The sequence below is a fragment of the Triturus cristatus genome, chromosome 1_1 (genome assembly GCF_964204655.1).
Source record: "Triturus cristatus chromosome 1_1, aTriCri1.1, whole genome shotgun sequence".
Lineage (NCBI taxonomy): Eukaryota > Metazoa > Chordata > Amphibia > Caudata > Salamandridae > Triturus > Triturus cristatus.
Window position 1 is genome coordinate 1157857387 of NC_140579.1, and position 13525 is coordinate 1157870911.

Below are 13525 nucleotides of genomic sequence, written 5' to 3' on the forward strand. Positions count from 1 at the left end.
TATGGTTTTTTCAGTGAATTTGCAAGGTTTTTTAAATGCTAATTCCTAACTATAACGTTTTTGAAACCTTTGGTTTTTTCAGTGAATTTGTACGGTTTTTTATATGCTAATTTTTGTATTTTTAATTAAAGATATTTTTTTTTAATAAAAATAAAATTACTATATATTCATTTATATATTATCTGTATCTTTTTTTTAATTTATTTTTTTAAAAAATTCAATTAGGATAATGTTTTTTTTTTGTTGAATTTTTTAAATTATTTTTTGTCCACTTTTTTTTTTTTTATATATAAATTCTTGGGGTGCGCGCTCTGAGCGCGCTCCTAGTACTATTTCGTAAGTTTTTTATGAATTCCGGCGTACGTTATTTACGTACGCAAATATACTTCATGGTGCGCGCTGGGAGCGCGCACCCAGTACGTATGCGTACGTACGTACGCATGCGTGCGTGCGTCCTACGCGCTCGACGCGGTTTACTTCCGCATACGCTAAAATTACGCGCAATAACGGTCGCGTATACGCGTGCTCAACGTATGCGCGCTAGGTACGCGCATATGACGTATGCACCTGCGCGCTTACGCGTTCGTGCATACGTCATCACGGGGTGCGCGCTCGGAGCTTGCGCAGTGCGCGCACCTCGGGTTTATACATAATAAAACAACACTTCTTATTGGTTATCATTACTTTCAGTTTCTAATTGTTTCAATACCACACCCAATCCCCTCATGGCAAGTCATGTGATCAAGAATCATCACTTTTGATTGGTTTGAAGTACTTTCAGTTCTAGATTCTTCCCAAACCACACCTACTCCCCTCATTATTAGTTCTGATTCCTTTGGAGAAGGAGCTATTCTGTTGTTGAGAGACAATGGCTGAACAGCAACCATCTTCAGACAGTGACCAGGACACTCTTGAGAGGCAGAGGAACAGGAAGCAGAATGACAGCTTTATATGGCAGTTTTTCACTTTTCCAGAAGGTCAGAAAAAGGTAAATGCACCGAAAATGAAAGTTACTTGTGTACTTTGTCAAAAAGTCTTGTCACGTGTGAATCCTAACAAGAAATATTCTTTTAGCATTCACACTATGTTGAGGCATGTTGACAAAATGCATCCAGTGACTTTTCGTCGAGCTTCTGGAGAAAACCCTCCACCTGCTCAGCCGACGACATCAGCAGCAGCTCAGCCGAGCACATCTTCGGCAGCTCAGGGGAGCACTTCAGCTGCGATGGTGCCTTCACCTGTTTCTACACCTCTTGTTGGTCCACCTTGTTTGGCGAGGTTGTCTACACGGTGCACTGATTGCGGTTCTCTTATTTCTGTGGGGGAGACCAGTCTTGATCTCCTTCAGAGAAAATTTGATGCGCATCCGTGCACTAGGCCATAGATGTTTTTTCTTTTTTTGCGTTTTTCTCTTCCTGTTTCCCTCCATTAACTCAAGGGCTCTTTTAAGAGCCACTTATAAACTAAACCCCCCAAATCTTTTTTTGAGATATTTTTTTTGAAATTTTTTTGAGGTGCGCGCACCCTGCGCGCACCCAAGGTTTTTTAAATTTTTTTTTTTTTTTTTTTTTTTAAATTAATATACAAAAAGAGGTGAAGAAATGGAAGCACACAGAGTCATGCCATCATTTTAAGCACATAACACAGGCTGCCCCTTTCATGGGCTGCATTTCTTTCAGAACAACAACTTCACAAATTAAATCTCTACTAATGCAACTGTGAAATCACCAGAGCAAAACGCAATAAATCTCTGCCTGTAATTCCTATTTGCACACAGAGTCATGTTTTCACATTAGTCACAAAACGAAATTTCTTTGCCAATTTGAAAGCACACTTACTGCTCTTTTTTTTTGACAAGTAATAATCACTTTTACAGACTGACACATTATGAATCCACTTTTCAGATTTTTTAAAAAGCCCATGTCCAGACTGCTTTTTCAGACCACCACCATGTGTATCCTGGGTGACTGCCTACACTCCAGCAAGGGCAACCAGCCTTAGTGATGCTGAATGTATTTGCATTACAGACTGAAACCTCAAACCCCACTCGCTTGTAAATACTGTGCATGATTATACATGGAAAGGAGCTGGGTGTGTGTTAAGAGTCTGCTTCTGCACCAAAAAATCGCTCCCCCTTTTTCCTACTAATGCAAATATAAAATTACCAGAGTTGTACACAATAAATCTCTGTCTATATTTCCCAACATGTGTAACCTGGGTGACTGCCTACATTCCACCAAGGGCAACCAGCCTTAGTGATGCTGAATGTATTTGCATTACTGAGTCCAACCTCAAACCCTTAAACTATTCTTTTTTTATACCAATACACCTTAATTTATCGTGAAAACATAGTCCATATTATTTTACATGTTCCTCACATTTAAATTTCTCCCAAAACAGAAAATAATAAACACAACTTCAACAAAAAGAATTACATTTCTATTATTCATTTCTTAATTTACCATATACATCTCCTCTCAAACTCTAACCTCACCTTTAAAATTAGTTAGTTGTGAAAGAAATGTGGCACTCAAACAGCAGATTATCAGAGCCAGGATCTCTGTTCTCTACACCTCTCTCCTCTCAGCAGAACCAGATAATGGCAAAGTTTCCCTCTATTTTTCCACACATATACATGTAAGTTTCAAATCTCAGTGCTTCCCCCTTTTTTTCAAATGTAATCACACATTTCTATTGGTTGAAAACCAACCCTTTTCCAAAAGTACCCTTCCCCCAACTTGACTTCTGCCTAGTACCCTTCCCCCAACTTGACTTTTGCCTGCTACCATAGCAACAGCTCATGGAACACTGCTGTGTGGAGTTAGGTCAGAAGTTCGCCAAACAATGTTTCAATTCCACAGAGCAAGAGTGCTTGACTTTTCAAACCTTACAGCAAATCCATAGTACTGTTCTTTGGTAACACATTTTTCTGTACCAATACAAAACATGCTTCTATAAATTTACACATACAGCCTAGTTTTTAGTGTAGAATGGTATGAAACAGCCGATCAGTTCTTTTTTTTTAATAAAAAAATATGTATGCCTCCATTTCCAAACTGTCTTTCATTTCTTTTTCCCATTCTACTGAATTACACCTCCTGAGTGCATCCAGATCTCCTTTGAAGATGTTCACAGTGTGGATTGTAGGACACAGCTATGTCTTCTGGAGTGAAAAATTTGCAGTAAAAAGAGGTATGGTGAGAGACCTTGCTTTGCCAAATGTAGACATCAAATGGATTGGTCAGAGAGGGTTAAAGTGGCACCAATTAATGCCTTTGGTGAAAACCTTTCTACATCTCCCAAAGCCTAACCTTATTATTGTGCACTGTGGTGGTAATGATCTAGGCACTTTAACTGGGGTAGGTCTGGAAATGCTTATTAAGGACACCTTTGTGCAATTGATGTCGCTTTTTCCACAAACTGCCTTTGTATATTCTAATATATGCCAAAGGCAAAAGTGGAACTGGTCCAACCAATTTTGTCCGCAGATTGACAAAGCAAGGAAGCACGTCAACAAATCTATTTCTGCTTTCCTCCGTGACTATGGTATGGGTTCTATATACCACAACAACTTGCGTTACAACATGCAAGACATTTATAGAGGAGATGGTGTACACTTCACTGATGAAGGCAACAGAGTCTTCCTCTTGAACCTTAGACTCTGCATCGGTACTTACTTGTAGGTACCAAAAATAAACAATAAACACAAGGGCTCTTTTTAGAGCCACCTTATATCTAAACACTTAAATGCGATTTATTTTTAATTTGTTTAATAAAGTTTTTTTCCGGGTGCGCGCTGGGTGCGCGCACTCGGCGATATTTTTTAACAAAATATAAATCTTTTTTTTTGCCCTACAAGGTCCTACTGTGACCCCCTTACAATGCCTACTGGGTCAATTTCTCCCCACTCTGCCCCCTTTTCAAGTTCTCCCCCTTTGTTTATCCCCCCCTTTTTATGCGATAGACAAAATGGCGGCCGCCGCTTCCTGATTTCCACCGATTCGAATGTTTACTAAGATCTAACAACCAATCAGAATTGCGCTCGCGCACGGCAAGGTGCGCGCACCCAGCGCGCACGCTGCGCGCTTACAGATATATATATTGATTTAAAGGCTATTTTCTCATAATCTACTGAACAGATTTACACCAAACCTACAAAAGGCACTTCCTTGACCTGAGGACTACCTCTCTGCCAAATTTCTAGTAATTCTGTTCAGCCGTTCGGGCTGTAGCCCTGTCTAAAGGTCCTATGGAAAAATGCATGGGAAAAACGCGTTTTGGGACCCCCCTTTTATCTCAGCCCCCGCTTGATGAATCCCCCCGAGACTTTCAGGGAAGGAGCGGAGCGTAGCGCCCCACCTATTTTGAGAAATTCGCGAGGATTCGTCGACCGGCGCCAAAGTTATTCAAAATAGAATGTTGCGGATTTCCTATGGAAACAGGGTCCTAACTATAACTACCTACTGGCGACCGCCAGTAGGTAAAATATATATATATATATATATATATATATATATATATATATATATATATATATATATATATATATATATATATATATATATATATATATATATATATATTTAAAACACATCCATTTTAACTGCTTTCCTTTGGAAAACTACCTCATTCAGGGAAGCCTTCTCCTGACTACTATTGCTGCTTCACTTCAAAAATGCTTAGAGTATGGATTATCGGCCACAGCTATATCTATTGGGCTAAAGAGGCTGCAAAAAAGAGAGGTATTGACAGGGACTTGGGTTTGCCAAATGTGCAGATTACTTGGTTTGTCCAGAGAGGGTTAACGTTTCATTAGTTGCTGGCTTTGGTTAAATCCATTGTGGATTCCCAAGCTCCTCACCTCATGATTGTGCACTGTGGTGGCAATGACTTAGGCACATAGACTGGGGTCGGGCGGGAAACCTTAATGAAAGCAACCTTTGCAGAACTGATTTCACTTTTCCCTCACACTGTCATGGTGTACTCTAATATATGCAAAATACAAAAATGGAAGTGGTCAAATCAATTCTGTCAACAGATTGACAAAGCCAGAAAACATGTTAATAAAACTGTTTCTGCATTCCTCGGAGGCCATCGCATGGGCTGTATCTATAACAACAGCCTGTGTTTTGACATGCATGGAATATATAGAAATTATGGAGTGCACTTTACAGATGAAGGCAACATGGTGTTTCTGAGTAACCTGAAACTCTGCATCCGGTCTTATGTGTAGCAGCCATATACACACAACCAACACAATGGCTCTTGTCAGAGCCACCCTAGTACCCGAAATATTGTGAAGTTTTTTCTAAAGGTTTTTTTTCTTTCATTTTTGGGGATCTTCATGACAATGTTGTGATCCCCACGGACACATTGCGTAAACGGAAAACAAAAGCAGGCATTCAATGGACACCAACACATCCAAAAATAATATGTAAAACATCCAGTCTGAACATTGCCCTACACACATTACTATATACATACCCCGAAAGGTTGGAAAAAAGCAATAAATAGACAAGTGCGCAAAATATCTTTCGATCAAGACACTAAGTCTCTCCGCTCAAGCTCTCATCTTGATCCATTGAATAATTCTTATACGTCAGGAAAAGCCCAACCTTACCCAAGCGAGGCGCTTACACCACAAGCCCGCAGCTAAATATTTTTTATGAGACTAATCACACTAGGAATCGCTGATTTTAACTCTGCATGGGCCTGCAAGGGGGAAACCACAAATTGTAGGCTGTGCTCCTTCATGAGGGAATCCTGGTTGCGCCTCTTATGCTGCTGCCCCAACCTTCACAGCAAACGTTGGCGGCTCCTGCGCCCGATCTGTATTGTCAACGGAATGTAGACCTGCAGTGAAGCGTCAGCCTTGTGCTTTTCCAAAACAAAAACTATGACTTTAGCAAGACTGGGGAAATTCACACATCTGATCAGGGTTGCATTGAAGGCCGCGAATGAACGCTATCTAATTTTGGCGACGGGCACATCAAACCCTGCGGAAGTAAGCAGACTGGTCCCCGATAAGTACTGAGGATCGTGGCCCCCTTGTATTTGTACTAACAAGATTGCGCTTTTTAAAGTTTCTAATAAGGTCTTTTTAATTAGAATGATTTTTATAGAACATTGGGGGCTGTACAAACTTGCTTAAGGGCACATGATCATTATTGCAAACTCAGGTTCTGGTTGATCGAGAGGGTGCCGGGGAACAGAGGGTTGCATTTTTACTAAATATAAACACAAGTCTTTTTCTTATTTCTATATTTTTCTATACAGCGTCTGCTTTTACTGTAATGATTTTAATTGAACAGTTAATAAAAATTCATGATTCACAATACATACTTCTTTCATAGCAGGTTTAAACTCATATTTGTGTACTAAGTTTCTTTAAAAACCTTTCAGACCTGTTTTCTGTTTTTGTGGATATTTGGGATGTAGCGACAACGCCTTTTCCATAAAGTCTAAAACACATATATCCACACATATTGTAGTATTTTACACACTAGGGGTTTATTACTGTACACTTCAAGCTCACCTTTTTCAGTTATATTTCTAGAACAACTATCTCTAAAACCTTTTTTATATTTTCACGCTGACTCCGTATATCGCGATGACATCGATAATCGCAATCCCCGTGACTACGTCGCCAAAACGGAAAGCAAAAGCAGGATTTCAATAGACACCACCACATTAAAAAATTATAACTCAGAATCTCAATATAATACAATGTATATTAATGATTCACTGATATTTAAAAAAAAAACAATTTTCGCTAATATTCGCGACTATTTCAGTAGTTGCGACGTACCCGCAACGGTACACAGGGGTGGTCACGCTGACGGTCACGGCGTCATTGCGAATATCGTGCGCAATTAAAAAAAAAATGTGGGACGCATAATTGTGTCACTAACACCTACATTTCTCAATCATGGTGTGAAAGTACCTCCACGCTGACCACTTATGTGGGCTCTCTCACTGATTTTCAGCCCCAGGAACTGTTATCGATAGATAAAATGGCAGCCGCAACTTTCTGTTCAGGTTGCGATCAGCCAATCAGAGCATTCCCTTTGGCGCGTGCATTTGCTATTAATCGCGAAACCAAATATCCACGGCCAGACATATCACTATCGTTTTAAACTTAAATTGCTCAAAAACTACTAAAGAGATTTACAACAAATAAGCAAAAGGCACTTCCTTGAACCGACAACTACGTCCTAGGCAAATTTGGTGTAAGTCCGTTCAGCGGTTCGGGCTGTAGAGGTGGTTAAAGGTTCTTATGGAAATTAACATTACAAACGCAACCTTATTTCATGCCCCAAATTCTCGGCTCCCACTGGCGGATCACCACCAAACTTTCCCAATCAATAGTACCCACGTGACACTTTTTTGGCAAAATTTCATGCAGATTGGTCAAACAACACCAAAGATATAGCCAAGTCAAAAAATGCTTTTCTAATAAAAACTAGGTCCAAAGTATTAATTACCTACTGGCCACAGCCATTAGCTAATATATATATATGTGAAAATGTAGGTGTTTTAATGTATTTACAGAAAGCAGGACATCAAAGAGTGAAAATAAATCATATTAAAAATTAAAATTGAGAGTCAGGGGTAAGAGGGAAAAATACAGCTATAGGAAAACATTATTTTTCCCTAAATGTTTACAAAGAAAGTGGTACTATATATATATATATATATATATATATATATATATATTACCTACTGGCGGTCGCCAGTAGGTAGTTATAGTTAGGACCCCTTTTCCATAGGAAATCCGCAACATTCTATTTTGAATAACTTTGGCGCCGGTCGACGAATCCTCGCGAATTTCTCAAAATAGGTGGGGCGCTACGCTCCGCTCCTACCCTGAAAGTCTCGGGAGGATTCGTCAAGCGGGGGCTGAGATAAAAGGGGGGTCCCAAAACGCGTTTTTCCCATGCATTTTTCCATAGGACCTTTAGACAGAGCTACAGCCCGAACGGCTGAACAGAATTACTTGAAATTTGGTAGAGAGGTAGTCCTCAGGTCAAGGAAGTGCCTTTTGTAGGTTTGGTGTAAATCTGTTCAGTAGATTCTGAGAAAATAGCCTTTAAATCAATATATATATCTGAGCCAGCTTACGGTACGCTTACCGTAAGCTTACCGTACGCGTACGGTGGCGTGCGCGAGCGCGATTCTGATTGGCTCTTAGATCTTAGTAAACATTCGAATCGGCCGAAACCAGGAAGCGGCGGCCGCCATTTTCTCTCTCGCACTGAGAGTTAGGTTGTTAAATAAAACCAATACACATGTAAAGGAGCTGTTTTGACAGCTCACACACACATAGCCATGATGAGGGAGTCCCCCAAGACCCCCCAAGACCAAAAAAGCCATTTTTATTTTTTCGCTAATTTCGCCGATTACGCTTACCGTACGCGTACGGTAAAAAATATAAAAAAAACAACACTATCCACACTTTCCCCACCCCCTGTGCTTTTGGTGGCCGCAGGCCACCAAATGTGCATGGCTTATCAGTAGTGTGAAAAACCACAATATTTTTAACAAAAATAATCAAAGAAAAAATTATCCACACTCTCTCCACCCCGTGTGCAAATGGTGCCCGAAGGGCAACATTTGTGCATGGCTTATAAGCACCGTAAGCACAGTAAGCACCGCGTGCTTACTGTGCGCGCACGGTGCGCGAAGCGCACCGTGCGCGCACGGAACGAACTGCGTTAAGGGGGCGCGCACGCCACGAATGGCGTAAAGTAACTTAGCATTTAAAAAACCGTACAAATTCACTGAAAAAACCATAGGTTTCACACACGTTATAGTTAGGAATTAGCATTTAAAAAACCTTGCAAATTCACTGAAAAAACCATAGGTTTCACACATGTTATAGTTAGCGGAAATTTTACTGATAAAAAACCAGTGAAATTCCCCCGTTATAGTTAGTGCAGGCAACTATAACTCACGCGACCGCAATCTTCTGCTGATGACATATGTGTCTTTATGAAAAAAAAATATTTGTAATATATGTATAGCTAAAAATGTATGGAAGAAGACATGGGCAAATAAGTGTCTAAATACAGTATTAGCATCAGCAGAGGATTGCGGTCGCGTGAGTTATAGTTGCCTGCACTAACTATAACGGGGGAATTTCACTGTTTTTTTATCAGTAAAATTTCCGCTAACTATAACATGTGTGAAACCTATGGTTTTTTCAGTGAATTTGCAAGGTTTTTTAAATGCTAATTCCTAACTATAACGTGTGTGAAACCTATGGTTTTTTCAGTGAATATATATATATATATATATATTACCTACTAGCAGTCGCCAGTAGGTAGTTATAGTTAGGACCTAGTTTCTATAGGAAAAGCGTTTTTTGTTTTCCCAATAACTTTGGAGCCGGTTGACGAATCTTCGCAAATTTTCAAAACTAGTGGCCCGCTCCGGTCAGCTCCTGTTTTGAAAATTTGGGGTGATTCGCCAAGCGGGGGCCGAGAAAAAAGGGGGTTCCCAAAACGTGTTTTCCCCATGTTATTTTCCATAGGAAACTTTAGACACGGCTACAGCCTGAACTGCTGAATGGAATTACACCACATTTGGTAAAAAGGTAACCTTTGGTTCAGAAAGAGACCTTTTTTTAAAATGGTGTAAATCCGTTCAGTAGTTCCTGAGAAGTTAAAAAAATATAAACTTTCGATATCTGGGAGGGACCTTACCACACAAGCACAAGCTTGCCTCTTATTGGCTGCCAACACTTCAAACAAGAAGTGTTGGCAACCATCTTGTGCTCGGACCGAGGGAGAAAGAAAAGGTGAGAAAACCACCCCGGAGCTTGAATTGAATAATGTGCGGGAGGGCACTCGGCCCTCCTGCAGCCCCGGGGACCGACATCCCCAGTGCTTGAATTGAATGATGTTTTACAGGGCACTCGGCCCTCCCACAGCCCCAAGGACCGCCACCCCTTGGGGCTTGAATTGAATAATGTGCGAGAGGGCACTCTGTCCTCCCGCAGCCACGGGGACTGCCACCCCCGGGGCTTTGCTTCAATAATGTGCGGGAGGGCACTCGGCCCTCTCGCAACCCCAGGGACTGCCACCCCCAGGGCTTGAATTAAATAATGTGCGCGAGGGCACCCAGCCCTCCTGCAGCCCCAGGGATTGCCACCCCCTGGGGCTTTAATTAAATAATGTATGGGAGGGCACTCGGCCCTCCCGCAACCCCGGGCTCTGCCACCCCCCGGGGCTTGAATTGAATAATGTGCGGGAGGGCACTTGGCTCTCCCGCAGCCCCAGGGACCGCCATCCCCAGGGCTTTGTTTCAATAATATGTGGGAGGGCACTTGGCCCTCCCGCAGCCCCAAGGACTGCCACCCCCGGGGCTTTTTTTCAATAATGTGCCGCTGCCCCAGGGACCGCCATCACCGGGGCTTTGTTTCAATAATGTGCGAGAGGGCACTCGGCCCTCCAGCAGCCCCCGGGACCGCCATCCCCCGGGCTTTGTTTCAATAATGTGAGGGAGGGTACTTGGCCCTCCCGCAGCCCCAGGGACTGCCACCCCCAGGGCTTGAATTAAATAATGTGCGGGAGGGCACACGGCCCTCCTACAGCCCCGGGGACTGCCACCCCCCAAAGCTTGAATTAAATAATGTGCGGAGGGCACTCGGCTCTCCTGCAACCCTGGGGACCACAACCCCCCGGGGCTTGAATTGAATAATGTGCAGGAGGGCACTTGGCCTTCCCGCAGCCCCGGGGACTGCCACCCCCCGGGCCTTTGTTTCAATAATGTGTGGGAGGGCACTTGGCCCTCCTGCAGCCCTGGGGACTGACCCCCCGGGGCTTGAATTGAATAATGTGTGGGAGGGCACTCGGCCCTCCTGCAGCCCTGGGGACTGCCACCCCTGGGACTTTAATTGAATAATGTGTGGGAGGGCACTTGGCCCTCCCGCAGCCCCGGGGACCGCCACCCCTGGGGCTTGGTTTCAATAATGTGCGGGAGGGCACTCGGTCCTCCCGCAGCCCTGGGGACCGCCACCCCTCGGGGCTTGAATTGTTTTTAATGTGTGGGGAGGCCCCGGGGACCGCCACCCCTGGGGCTTTTCTTAATTATTTGTGGGGGCACACCACCCCACACTGCCCTGGGGGACACCACCCCCTGGGGCTTTAAAAAAAATAAGAAACTTGTGTGGGGGCTCAAGCCCCCCCACATTTCCCGGGGACCGCCACCTCCTCGGGGCACTAATAATGCTAATGCAGGGGTCCGTAATGACCCCCGAGCCCCGGGGACCACCACCTTCCTGGGGCTTCAATCACATTGGCATGGGGGCCACGCGCCCCCTCCTGGAGCTCTTCAGGGCCCTGGGGACCGCCACCCCCCAGGGCTGGCTCCTGCAGTGTCCCTGGGTGCCCAGCCCCGGGACACTGCTGTTTGCTATGGCAGGGAAGGAGCCGTGTGGCTCCCGCCCTGTCATAGCAAACTTGCTTTGGATTTTGGAAGCGAGAGCAGGAAAACCTGCTCTGTCTTCCAAAATCCAAAGCAGATTGCTTTTTCACATGGGGAGCTGCATGTCAGCCGCTCCCCATGTGGAAAAGCAATGCTGGCCCCCGCAGGAGGCGGGGAGCCGGCGGGACCGTCGAGGAATTGGGGTCCCCCCATGGTCCCCAACGGATAGGGCCGGCCCCGGAAGATGGGGTCCCCGGGGCTAGAAGTGGCCCGGGAGGGGGCCACACGGCACCCCTCCCCAAAAAATAAAAAATAATTTTAAAAAAACAAGGAACGGCTGGCCCCGGGGGATGGGGTCTCTGGGGCTATCAATGGCCTCAGGAGGGGGGACACCCTCCAAATATTGTAATATTGTAATTTCCCCAAAAATAATGGCCAAGCCCTGGGGGATGGGGTCCCCGGTCCCAATAGTGGCCCAGGGAAGGGGGGGCCATCCGGCCCCCCTTCCCTATATTAAACAAATAAATAAAAGGAGAAGGCCGGCCCTGGGGGATGGAGTCCCCGGGGCCAAAAATGGCCTCGGGAAGGGGGCCACGTGGCCCCCTTCTGTTTAAAAAAAAAAAAATCTAAAAAATAGGGGTCAAGCACTGGGGGATGGGGTCCCCAGGGCCCAAAAAATAGGAAAGTAAGTGGGGCCCCCTTCTAAAAAAAGAAACAAAAAAAGACCCTCCCAGCAACACTCTACAAATGCACCCTGTGGCGCGTTTTAAGTTGGGGAATTAATTCCCCTTCAATCCTGAGGGTCCCTGGGGGCCAACTAACCCACCAGGTACCTCCAGTAAGCGCCACAGGGCTGCGTTGCACAGAGGTGGTTCGAGGCCACGCCCCTTCTTACACCACTCTGCAACGCAGCTCTGTGACGCTTACTGGAGGTACCTGGTGGGCTAGTTGGACCCCAGGGACCCTCAGGATTCAAGGGAACTTAGTCCCCCAACTTAAAATGCACCACAGCGCGCGTTTGCACAATGGTGCTGGGAGGGGGCGGGGCCTGATGTGACAAGTGTGCAAACGTGCCCTGTGGTGTAATTTAAATTGGGGGATTAAGTCCCCTTGAATCCTGAGGGTCCCTGGAGGCCAACAAGCTCACCAGGTATCTTCAGTAAGTGCCACAGCGTTGTGTTACAGAGAGGTGTAAAAAGGGGGGCGGCCTCCCCTAACTTAAAAAGGGACCCTCAGGATTCAAGGGGACTTAATCCCCTACCTTAAAATGCACCACAGGGCGCGTTTGCACACTTTTCACATGAGGCCCCGCCCTCTCCCTGTACCACTGTGCAAACGTGCCCTGTGGCACATTTTAAGTTGGGGTATTAATTCCTCTTCAATCCTGAGGGTCCACCTCTCTGCAACGCAGCTCTGTGGCGCTTACTGGAGGTGCCTGGTAGGCTAGTTGGCCCCCAGAGGATTCAAGGGGACTTAATCTCCCAACTTAAAACTCGACACCGGGTACGTTTGCACACTTGTCACATCAGGCCCCACCCCTCCCTTCACCACTGTGCAAACGGGCCCTCTGGCGTGTTGTAAGTTGGGGGATTAAGTCCTCTTGAATCCTGAGAGTCCCTTGGGTCCAACTAGCCCACCAGGTACCTCCAGTAAGCGCCACAGAGCTGCGTTGCAGAGAGGTATAAAAAGGGGCGTATCCTTGGACCACCTATCTGCAACACAGCTCTGTGGCACTTACTGGAGGTACCTGGTGGGCTAGTCGGCCCCAGGGACCCTCAGGATTCAAGAGGAATTAATCCCCAAACTTAAAATCCGCCAGGGGGCGCTTTTGCACAGTGGTGAAGGGAGGGGGCGGGCCTGATGTGGCAAGTGTGCACTTATCCAAGCACTTATAAATTCACCATTCACTCTCCTTGCAGCACTCTAATCATCCAGTCACTACCCATGTACTCATGCAATGACCAAGTCACTAACACATGCACTGCTGCAGTCCCTTGAGGACTACCTAGGCAGTCCAGTAATCTCCCTGGTACTACCTATGCAGTCCTCCAATCACCCAGCCAGTCCTATATCCTTATCCAATCACTGCGCCAAAACC

The 13525-nt window shown here is 45.1% G+C and overlaps 1 pseudogene; it reads left to right on the forward strand.

Moving 5' to 3' along the window:
* The window catches only part of LOC146871790 (sodium-dependent neutral amino acid transporter SLC6A17-like), a 1038204-nt pseudogene that overhangs the window by 32695 nt on the left and 991984 nt on the right, over window positions 1-13525 (forward strand).